The 13,034-nt window shown below is 33.8% G+C and overlaps 1 protein-coding gene across 2 annotated transcripts in view; it reads left to right on the top strand.

Annotated features, from left to right (window-relative positions):
* Positions 1 to 13,034, top strand: part of KLHL1 (kelch like family member 1) — a 407,738-nt gene that overhangs the window by 233,312 nt on the left and 161,392 nt on the right. The window lies entirely within an intron of this gene.

Here is a 13,034-nt window from a genome sequence, read left to right as displayed (position 1 = left end):
AAATGGAAATCAAAAGAAAACTGGAGTAGTAATTCTCATATCAGACAAAATAGACTTTAAAATAAAGACTATTACAAGAGACAAAGAAAGACACTACATAATGATCAAGGGATCAATCCAAGAAGAAGATATAACAATTGTAAATATTTATGCACCCAACACAGGAGAACCTCAATACAAAAGGCAAATTATAACAGCCATAAGAGGAAATCGACAGTAACACAATAATAGTAGGGGACATTAACACCCCACTCTCATCAATGGACAGATCAACAAAAATGTAAATAAATAAGGAAACACAAGCTTTAAATGACATATTAAACAAGATGGACTTGATTGATATTTATAGGACATTCCATCCAAGAACAACAGACTATACTTTCTTCTCAAGTCCAGGATAGATCATATCTTGGGTCACAAATAAAGCTTGGTAAATTTAAGAAAATTGAAATCATATCAGGTATCTTTTCCAACCACAACGCTAAAAGACCATATATCAATTACAGGAAAAATAACTGTAAAAAATACAAACACATGGAGGCTAAACAATACACTACAAAATAACCAAGAGATCACTGAAGAAATCAAAGAGGAAATCAAAAAATACCTAGAAACAAATGACAATGAAACCATGACAACGCAAAACCTATGGGATAAAGCAAAAGCAGTTTTAAGAGGGAAGTTTATAGCAATACAATCCTACCTCAAGAAACAAGTAAAATCTCAAATAAACAACCTAACCTTACACCTAAAACAATTAGAGAAAGAAGAACAAGAAAAAACCCAAAGTTAGCAGAAGGAAACAAATCATAAAGATCAGATCAGAAATAAATGAAAAAGAAATGAAGGAAACAATAGCACAGATCAATAAAACTAAAAGCTGGTTCTTTGAGAAGATAAACAAAATTGATAAAACATTAGTCAGATTCATCAAGAAAAAAGGGAGAAGACTCAAATCAATAGAATTAGAAATGAAAAAGGAGAAGTAACACCTGTCATGCAGAAATACAAAGGATCATGAGGGATTACTACAAAAAACTCTACGCCAATAAAATGGACAACCTGGAAGAACTGGACAAATTCTTAGAAAAGCACAACCTTCCAAGACTGAACCAGGAAGAAACAGAGAATATAAAGAGACCAATCATAAGCACTGAAATTGAGATTCTGATTCAAACTCTTCCAACAAACAAAAGTCCAGACCAGATGGCTTCACAGGGAAATTCTGTCAAACATTTGGAGAAGAGCTAACACCTATCCTTCTCAAACTATTCCAAAATATAGCAGATGGAGGAACACTCCCAAACTCATTCTACGAGGCCACCATCACCCTGATACCAAAACCAGACAAAGATGTCACAAAGAAACAGAACTACAGGTCTATGTCACTGATGAACATAGATGCAAGAATCCTCAACAAAATACTAGCAAACAGAATCCAACAGCAGATTAAAAGGATCATACAGCATGATCAAGTGGGTTTTATCCCAGGAATGCAAGGATTCTTCAATATATGCAAATCAATCAATGTGATACACCATATTAACACATTGAAGGATTAAAAAACATATGATCATCTCAATAGATGCAGAAAAAGCTTTCAACAAAATTCAACACCGATTTATGATTAAAAACCCTCCAGAAAGTAGGCATAGAGGGAACTTACCTCAATATAATAAAGGCCATAAATGACATATTCACAGCCAACGTAGTTCTCAATGGTGAACAAATGAAACCATTTACACTAAGATAAGGACCAAGATAAGGTTGAGCACTCTCACGACTATTATTCAACATAGTTTTGGAAGTTTTTAGCCACAGCAATCAGAGAAGAAAAAGAAATAAAAGGAATCTAAATTAGAAAATATGAAGTAAAACTTTCACTGTTTGCAGATGACATGATACTATACATAGAGAATCCTAAAGATGCTACCAGAAAACTACTAGAGCTAATCAATGAATTTGGTAAAGTAGCAGGAAACAAAATTAATGCACAGAAATCTTTTGCATTCCTATACACTAATGATGAAAAATCTGAAAGAGAAATTAAGGAAACACTCCCATTTACCTTTGAAAAACAAAGAATAAAATACCTGGGAATAAACCTACCTACAGAGACAGAAGACCTGAGTGCAGAAAACTATAAGACACTGATGAAAGAAATTAAAGACAATACAAACAAATGGAAAGACATACCACATTCTTGGATTGGAAGAATCAACATTGTAAAAATTACTATACAACCCAAAGCAATCTACAGATTCAATGCAATCCCTATCAAACTACCACTGGCATTTTTCACAGAACTAGAACAAAAAATTTCACAGTTTGTATGGAAACACAAAAAACCCCGAGTAGCCAAAGCAATCTTGAGAAAGAAAAACGGAGCTGGAAGAATCAGGCTTCCTGACTTCAGACTATACTACAAAGCTACAGTAATCAAGACAGTATGGTACTGGCACAAAAACAGAAATATAGATCAATGGAACAGGATAGAAAGCCCAGAGATAAACCCATGCACATATGGTCACCTTATCTTTGATAAAGGAGGCAAGAATATACAGTGGAGAAAAGACAGCCTCTTCAATAAGTGGTGCTGGGAAAACTGGACAGCTACATGTAAAAGAATGAAATTAGAACACTCCCTAACACCATATACAAAAATAAACTCAAAATGGATTAAAGACCTAAATGTAAGACCAGACACTATAAAACTCTTAGAGGAAAACTTAGGCATACCATTCTATGACATAAATCACAGCAAGATACTTTTCAACCCACGTCCTAGAGAAATGGAAATAAAAACCAAATTAAACAAATGGGACCTAATGAAACTTAAAAGCTTTTGCACAGCAAAGGAAACCATAAACAAGATGAAAAGCCAACCCTCAGAATGGGAGAAAGTATTTGCAAACGAAGCAACTGACAAATGATTAATCTCCAAAATATACAAGCATCTCATGCAGCTCAATATCAAAAAACCAAAAAATCCAATCCAGAAATGGGCAGAAGATAGACATTTGTAAAAGAAAGATTTTAGAAAATCCTTCTATCCTAAATAGACATTTCTCCAAAGAAGGCATACAGATTGCCAACAAACACATGAAAGGATGCACATCACTAATCATTAGAGAAATGCAAATCAAAACTACAATGAGTTATCACCTCACAGCAGTCAGAATGGCAATCATCAAAAAATGTACAAACAATAAATGCTGGAGAGGGTGTGGAGAAAAGGGAAGACTCTTGCACTGTTGGTGGGAATGTAAATTGATACAGCAACTATGGAGAACAGTATGGAGGTTCCTTAAAAACCTAAAAATAGAACTACCATACGACCCAGCAATCCCACTGCTGGGCATATACCTTGAGAAAACCATAATTCAAAGAGTCTTGTACCAAAATGTTCATTGCAGCTCTATTTACAATAACCAGGACAAGGAAGCAACCTAAGTGTCCATCGACAGATGAATGGATAAAGAAGATGTGGCACATATACACAATGGAATATTACTCAGCTTTAAAAAGAAGCGAAATTGAGTTATTTGTAGTGAGGTGGATGGACCTAGAGTCTGTCATACCGAGTGAAGTAAGTCAGAAAGAGAAAAACAAATACCATATGCTAACACATATATATGGAATCAAAAAAAAAAAAAGGTTCTGAGGAACCTAGGGGCAGGACAGCAATAAAGATGTAGACACAGAATGGACTTGACACGGGGAGGGGGATGGATAAGATGGGACGGAGTGAGAGAGTGACATGGACATATATACACTACCAAATGTACATCTATCCCACTAAATAGCTAGTGGGAAGCAGCTGCATAGCACAGGGAGATCAGCTCGGTGTTTTGTGTCCACCTAGAGTTATGGGATAAGGAGAGAAGGAGGGAGATGCAAGAGGGATGGGATATGGGGATATATGTATAGGTAAAGGTGACTCACTTTGTTATACAGCAGAAACTAACACAACATTGGAAAGCAATTATTCTCCAATAAAGATGTTTAAAAAAAAGAATTAATAAAACTGGCAACCATTCACTTTAGTCTGGCAGATTTGGATCCGAGAAGTTTTTCTGCCGTTGAGAAAAGCACAGAAAAAGATATATATATATCCATTTTGATATACATTTTGTACACTGCTATTATTAAGAAAGGGCCTAATATATAACTAAAAGTCTTAAAGAAATTAGACTTTATGTCATTTCCTAAGCACTGATAACAAAATTGACAAGAAAAAGAAGAGTTGAATACACTGACAACTCTTTGAAAACATTTCTTTTCCTTGTTTTCTTTTCTGAATTATATATATATATATATATAATACGTATATGAGTATATATATGTTATAAACACACACACAGAGATAAATTGAATTATTGAAATGTGTTTTTAGACAGTGATTGCTTCATATTTGTTTTCCTGCCTTTAGAAAATGTTCTTGGGAAAGATAAAAAGATGTATGTAAATAAGCAATATAGTCTGTGAAAAACATTTTTTTAATGTGTTTTTATTTCTGAAGGAGTACGGATAAGAAAGCATGTAGTTCAGGGGAAATTCAGTGAAAATTGTACTTTCTACTTAGCATTCTTTCCTGATTTTGAGGATTCAGATCCTTTAGAAAGATTAAAGAGTAATAGTTCTGTAGCCTTTAAAAGATATAAGACAGAAAAAAAAATATCAATCTTCAAGTATTCATAAAGCCAGTCAATAGAATATTAATAGTATATTTGCCCTGAATTTATATGAGAAAACTACAAGAAAGCCAACTTTACTTCAAAATGAGGATGGTGTTCTGACAGAGCTATTCAACAATGACATGAGCTTTCTTCTAGGGTAGTGGATTTCCCATCACTGAAAATAGTCACTGGGTAAACATTGCACAGAAGTACATACCGTGAACATTAAATTAAATGACTTCAAACATCGTTTCTGATTTGACATTATATGAAGTCACATAAATTCCCATTTTTAACCCTGCTAGATAATGATATGAGTATTAGACCAGATGACATCAACATTTCTTTAATACTCTCCAAATATATGATCCTATGAGAAACATTTCCTTGTCTTGGGAATTGTTATTCCAGAGAGAAAAAGTGTGTATCTCCTAATTCAAACTCCTCTTTGATCTCCTTTATTCTATTTGCATTTTCAACTATCGGATTCCATTAAATCTTTCATTTTTTTCTCTCTTGCCATAAAAATTATATATTTCTCTTTTAACATCATATTGTCCTCCTCATTGGAAAATAAGTTTCTTAGAAGCCAGAATTTTTCTTTTTCTTTTTTTCTTCTTGGCTCTGTATTCCTAGTATTAAGAACATACTAGGCATAGAAAAAGCACTCAATAAAAGTTTGTTGACTGAATAATCAGTAAAGAAAATAGGGAAGATAAAGAGATATGAACAGGAATACAACTACCAATAAGAGCCTGAAAGGAAGGGAAATTCTGATGCAGAACAGTTAATGGCTAATGCTTATATAATATTTGCTATGTGTCAGTTACTTTTCTAAGAACAGTAAATGTATTTAATCTTCACAGTTAATCCTCACAATAGTGCTTTAAGGTGAATACTATTTTTATCCACATTTACAGATAAGGAACCAAATTCCTAACACACAGCCAGTGGGTAGCAGCGTTGGGATCTAAATCTTGGCCAACTCTCCAAGTCAATGGTAATCTATTGACTCTCCACTGTCACTAAGCCATATCATGGAACCCAGTTATACCAAGAAAGAATTGGAAATAAGATCTAAGTAAGCACTCGGGATTCAGGGTGCAAGCATGTTGCATAGATCAAAGTAAACCAGTAAGTCCAAACTAGGTGGGCAGAGGAGAACCAGAAGGAGAAATTAATGGAAGGATGGATAGCCCAGGTAATATAATAGGATGAAAGACTGAATTCCTACTCTCAGCCATATCTTGACTAATGGTATGACTATGTATGAGCCCCTCTGAGCCTCAGCATTCCTATCTGTAAAATAACAAGGTGTTATTATCTCTTAATGAATCCCTTCCTTTTGAACTCTCAGGTAGTGCGCAAGAGCTCAGGCAGCAAATTTGACACAGGCATTAAAAATTCACAGAAGCCAAATAACCAAAAATCCAAGAAAATTGGTTTTAACCTGAGAGGGTCTTGACAGTAAAATCTGTGTAGGAACATTAAAGTAAGTGTTATTCTTAGCCTTTGATAATTGGGAAAGGTGCCTCTCCGTGCCGTGTATTTTTAGAAAGTTTAAATCCTAGAGGCAGTGGAAAAAGTATATATAAAGAGAAGTTGATCCTGAGGGGAGACCACTTTTTCCTGTCCCCGACGCTCCTTGGCTCATGGGAAACCTAATATTTCTTAAAGGAATCATTCTATAAAATAAAGAGCCTAGAATTGATCACTTAAAGATTGGGAATAATTACCATGTTTTCTTAAGTTTATGTGAGAGTTTTTAACATAACTATTTTAAAATTTCTCTTATGATATGTGTCATTTTCCTAGGGCTGCCATAACAAAGTACCCAAAACCGGGTAGCTTCTAACAATAGAAATTTATTCTCTTGCAGTTCTACAGGCTAAAAGTCTGAAGTCAAGATATTGGCAGGGCCAGGCTCTCTCTGAAGTTTAGGGAAGAATCTTTCCTTGGTTTTTTCAGCTCCTGGTGGTTCCTGGCAATCCTTGGCTTATGGCAGCATTACTTTTTTTTTTTTTTCTTCTCACTTTAAAAAATATTTATTAACATAATTTTATATGGTTGTATAAAGTTAAATACAGTGGATATACAATAATTTGCTTAAGCAATCACCAATTGTACAATTAGCCCATTTTCTATCGTTCACTGTTGGTTTTTTTTTTTTTTTTTTTTTCTTCTGATAACTCATTTTTTTTTTAACATCTTTATTGGAGTATAATTGTTTTACAATGTTGTGTTAGTTGTTGCTGTATAACAAAGTGAATCAGCTACATGTATACATATATCCCCATATCTCCTCCCTCTTGCATCTCCCTCCGACCCTCCTTATCCCATCCCTCTAGGTGGATAGAAAGCACCCAGCTGATCTCCCTGTGCTATGCGACTGCTTCCCACTAGTTATCTATTTTACATTTGGTAGTGTATATATGTCCGTGCCACTCTCTCACTTCGTCCCAGTTTACCCTTCCCCCTCCTGTGTCCTCAAGTCCATTCTCTACACCTGTGTCTTTATTCCGGTCCTGCCCCTAGGTTCTTCAGAACTTTTTTTTTTTTTTTTTTTTTTGGTTCCATATATATGTATTAGCATACTGTATTTGTTTTTCTCTTTCTGACTTACTTCACTCTGTATGACAGACTCTAGGTACATCCACCTCACTACATATAACTCAATTTAATTTCCTTTTATGGCTGAGTAATATTCCATTTTGTATATGTGCCACATCTTCTTTATCCATTCATCTGTCAGTGAATACTTAGGTTGCTTCCATGTCCCGGCTATTGTAAATGGAGCTACAATGAACATTGTGGTACATGACTCTTTTTGAATTATGGTTTTCTCAGGGTATATGCCCAGTAGAGGGACTGCTGGATCATATGGTAGTTCTATTTTTAGTTTTTTAAGGAAACTCCATACTGTTCTCCATAGTGGGTGTATCAATTTACATTCCCACCAACAGTGCAAGAGGGTTCCCTTTTCCCCACACCCTCTCCAGCATTTATTGTTTGTACATTTTTTGATGATTGCCATTCTGACTTGTGTGAGGTGATACCTCATTGTAGTTTTGATTTGCATTTCTCTAATGATTAATGATGTTGAACATCCTTGCATGTGTTTGTTGGCAATCTGTACATCTTCTTGGGAGAAATGTCTATTTAGGTCTTCTGCTCATTTTTGGATTGGGTTGTTGGTTTTTTTTTTGATATTGAGCTGCATGAGCTGTTTAAATATTTTGGAGATTAATCCTTTGCCAGTTGCTTCATTTGCAAATACTTTGTCCCATTCTGAGGGTTGTCTTTTCATCTTGTTTATGGTTTCGTTTACTGTGCAAAAGCTTTTAAGTTTCATTAGGTCCCATTTGTTTATTTTTGCTTTTATTTCCATTTCTCTAGGGGGAGGGTCAAAAAGGATCTTTCTGTGATTTATGTCATAGAGTGTTCTGCCTCTGTTTTCCTCTAAGAGTTTTATAGTGTCTGGTCTTACATTTAGGTTTTTAATCCATTTTGAGTTTATTTTTGTGTATGGTGTTAGGGAGTGTTCTAATTTCATTCTTTTACATGTAACTGTCCAGTTTTCCCAGCACCACTTATTGAAGAGGCTGTCTTTTCTCCACTGTATATTCTTGCTTCCTTTATCAAAGATAAGGTGACCATATGTGCATGGGTTTATCTCTGGGCTTTCTATCCTGTTCCATTGATCTATATTTCTGTTTTTGTGCCAGTACCATACTGTCTTGATTACTGTAGCTTTGTAGTATAGTCTGAAGTCAGGGAGCCTGATTCCTCCAGCTCCACATTTCTTTCTCAAGATTACTTTGGTTATTCGGGGTCTTTTGTGTTTCCATACAAATTGTGAAATTTTTTGTTCTAATTCTGTGAAATATTGTTCACTGTGTTATTTTATTTTTTACTCAATTTTTGGGAGGAAGAATTTATTTATTTATTAGCTTTTTATATTTTTTACTATTTTAAATAATGCTGTACTGAATAATTGTGTGTGTATATATATATATATATATACACACATTTGTTTATATGTGTGTATATATATATATATATATACGTGTGTGTTTATATATATATATATATATATATATATTTATAACTTTTTCTTCATATATTTATGGAAAGATTCCTAGAACTGGAGTTCTTGGGTTAAATTGTTATGATGCACAATGACAAATCACTTTTCAATGGTAGCGTATCAACTCATGCTTTCAGAAGTACTGTTCTTAATGGTTTTGAAATCACTGCAACCCTAATAAGCTAAAGTGCTATATTATTTTCATTTTTATTTTCAGTTTTTGATTACTAATGAAACTTTTTCTACACTAGAAGTTTGTCCTTTAAAGAATTACTAAAGAAAATCTTAAAGTATAAAAAAGCGAACAAACAACTCCTATTTGGTCTGCCTTATGAAAATGAGTTTCCATTTGGCTTAATACATATATACAGGTAAAAGACCAGTTTCAGTCATCAAAGAGATGATGGTACAGGTAGGAGGAAATGTAGCCACTATACAAGGGTTGCAATCTAGCTCTTTCTTGAAGAAGGATTCTATTCTAACCTTTGCGTACAATAATGACATTGATATTCAATATAATTTGATTACATTTTATGAAGAATCTCTATCCAGGAAGACAATACCATGTGAGTTTGAGGAAGAGGAGGTAAAGCTCTCTTCATTATTTAATCTTGTGTCAGTATTACTTTTATCTTTGTCTCTCCAATTTCACATGGCCTTCTTCCCCCTGTGTCTCCTCTGTCTTCTCATGGGGTTCTCCTCTCTGTATGACTGCATCTCTCCTAGTTTTCTTATAAGCACCCCACCATTGGATTAGGGTCCACTCCAATCCAGTAAGACCTTATCTTAACTAATTACATCTGTAATGATGCCCCATTTCTTAATAAGGTTACATTCTGAGGTTCCAAGTGAACTTGAAGTTTTGGGAAACACTATTCAATCCAGTACATGTTGTAACAGAAAAGACACTGCTTCAGGAGTCAAGAGATGCATGTTTCAATATTACTCCTGACAATAGTAGAATCATACATGTATCAGAAACTCTCAAAGCTTTGCTGGCATAGGATGCTGATGGAATTATAACTTTATAATCCTATAACTTTAGACCAAAAATTTACATTTTTCATACTTAGATAATAAGCCTCAACCAGAAGATGTAACCAATTCCCAGGCTTGCCTTTCAGTTTTCCATTTATTTGACGGTATGAGCTTCCTAAGTATTCATCTTCCTAACCAATAACTTTTTAAATGGCAATTAAATAATTTCCATACCCTCTGGTGATTTGAAATCAAGCCAGAGATTCTATACTGGTCTGGCAAAGGATTAACCTTCCCACCATAATGCTTAAAACAGTGATTGGGAGGTTCCTCTAACTGACCACTAGTTGCAAAGTTTTCCTTGAGTTAACCATAATAAGTAGATAATGTGTTGCTTCAGTAATAGCTGTTAAAGAAGTGAACAACATTAAAGTTTATGTTAAACTTACTTGATCATTAATAAAGTATTTAACTATAGTTTAATATCCATATTTTAAACTAAACCAATAACTAAAATGTGACAATTGAAGGAATTTACTTATATTTTCCTTGACTTGATGTTACCATTAATTGTTATCTAACTTTTTAAATGGTGTAAAAAAATGAATTTCTAATGGAATATCAAATGAATTACTGCTATTTGATATATTAGCAACAATAAGATGAGGGAAAAACAATAATAGAATTAAGAGACAGAGGGAAATGAATATTAGAAAATACATTTATGTCAAATTCAGGAAATAATAATTAAAAATGGTAATATCTGTCTACTTAGAATAAACCAAACTATGAATTTTTATAGCTAGAAAAATTATTTAAAATATTACAAAGTAGCAAAAATAGTGCACTTTAGTCTTTATTTATGTAATTAATCTGGATTATTGTCTTATGTTGTGTCTTATGCAGTGGCAACTTAAATTTGGTGGTAAAATCTTTAAAATGAACATTTCAATCTATGTGCAAAAGATGTATGTACACAGATATTCCCATTTAATGGAGACACTGTTAAAGTTTTACAATAAACTTATTCCATTATATGGTCTAAATTACACTTTCAATATTAATTTCTATGACTTTTTCTGTGTTCATTGTCAATCAAGTTAACATACCAAACATGACACTTCATACCATATTATGTGCCTTTGTTTATATGGTCTCCCCTGGTCAGAATACATTTCTTTCTGTTTCTCATTTTCTAATTTATACTCCTACCTAATATTCTAGGTCCATTTGAAAAATAAGCTTTACAGACTTGATGACTGTCATTTTCTAGGCTTTGCATATTGTCTAGGTGCCCCATGTGTGGTAAGCTTTTTGATGTACATCCATTTCGTTCTCTTTACTACAATTATACAGGACCAAATATTAGGTGTTCAATAACTCTGTGTAGAATGAATGATTGGATAAACTTAAAATAAAGGTATTGTACAAAAAGTAAACAGGCCAAAGAGTTTTGATGCTTCTCATTACTTGATCTTCTCAGACAACAAGGAATTAGCTAAGGTATAAGGAAACTAGTGTGAATTGATATTTTTTCTTCTTCAGTGAATAAACGATAATGAAATGAAAATAGCTTCCAGAAGCTAGATTGCAAATAACACGGGAATATTAGGCAAGATATCATTGAAGGGAGACTTGATGGAGAAAAAAAGAAAAAAGAGCTAAGGGACCTTTAGAACTCCAACGTATATAAAGAAAAAAAGACAATATAATTTATGCATCAGTGTGATGGATTCAGTAATATCTGATACTGTCTTCTAATGCCCAGTTTATTTATAGCAATATCTACAAACGACATTGCTTGTTTCCAAAAGATGTAGTATAATTTATAAAGATACAAAATTATGAGAATATAATCTAAATTAAGTGCAAGAATAAAAGAAGAAAAAAGAAAATCTGCTGTAGCGATATTAAATGAAGCTATTGTCAGAACTGTCTGAAAAAGAAATCAAACTATAAAAGGCTGTAGCCTTCCTATCAGCTAGATTTCAATTTGACTCTAAGTTTTCTAGAGGCCAAATAAAAAGAGAAATCTGATCAATTTCATAATTTACAACATCCATGATAAAACCAAACCAATTTACTCAGGAGAAGTGCAATTATTCCTCCTACTAAAACCTAAAAGAAATTTCTCCCAAGGGTCATCATAAAAAGGACACTATAAAATATAATGAAATATGCCTCGAACAATATCTTTATGATAGACACTGTCGACAGTTTCATAGAGCTGCTTTTTTATGGTACCACTCGCTATATACTGATGGTCTAGCTGTACAATTCTGTGTGTAGTTTAATAGACCCATAGATTTTTGAGTAACTGGAAAAATAGATGGACAAAAAGTCCTTTAAAGATTCTTCAAAAACTTCTTTATCTTATTGTAGCTCTTTAGAGAAATTTGGTGGCACTAAATCTCAGGGCACACAGTTCATTCATTAAGTAAATAGGTATTGGACATCTATAATTTACACAGCACTGTATTAGACACAGAGGAAACACAGGGGGCAAAAAAACCTTCATGAAATCAGCTATTATGCGATGTCATTTAAAGGTAAAGAAAATAACCAATGACTTAAAAGTAAAGTTGACTGCTTTTGTGAAAGCTGAAGGCACTTCAAGCCTTGGATTCAATTCTAAGGATACACTCATAACATAGGACAAGTGTCTCTTCAGAAAACAGGTTTGAATCTGCTCTGACATACAGATTAATGGGCACTTGCTGACTCTTCTGCTATGTTTTAGCATAGTCACAATGCCTTTTGGGGAAGAGATCTAGTCCCACTCTACTTCAGGTTTTACCCTAAAATAACCATCCTATTGAGATTTCTGCCACAACTGTGGCTTTAAAGCTACCATCTGAGAAGCCTTAGTTATATATTCCTTGGGGTTGTCTCAGGAGACATAGAAGAAGGTGGAACAAAAGTGAAGGCCAACAGTCAAATCTCTGTCTTCTCTAACCATTTATCAGACACAGAAGACTTTGTGATGAAATGTAAGAAGATTTTTGACAAGTAGTTTTCTAAAAGTGTTTGAAAAACACTGCACTGCTCTGTACTATTTCCAAAATCTATTTTTCTCTACAAAGATCAATATATCTATTCAACAAATAAGTACTGTTCACCTGCTATGTCCAGAATCTAGATATGAAGGGTTTAATGTCGAAGTCTTTGTCTCAAGGAGCTTAAAGCTTGTGATAAGATTCCTATGTGCACCAAAGATTAGGTAGCAGTTTGGTAACTGCTGTGTCATAGATGTAAACAGCATTCACTGTACATGCATAGAAGGTGAGGCA

Source organism: Balaenoptera musculus, chromosome 18 (assembly GCF_009873245.2).
Source record: "Balaenoptera musculus isolate JJ_BM4_2016_0621 chromosome 18, mBalMus1.pri.v3, whole genome shotgun sequence".
Lineage (NCBI taxonomy): Eukaryota > Metazoa > Chordata > Mammalia > Artiodactyla > Balaenopteridae > Balaenoptera > Balaenoptera musculus.
This window is presented reverse-complemented; position numbering and strand designations above follow the sequence as displayed.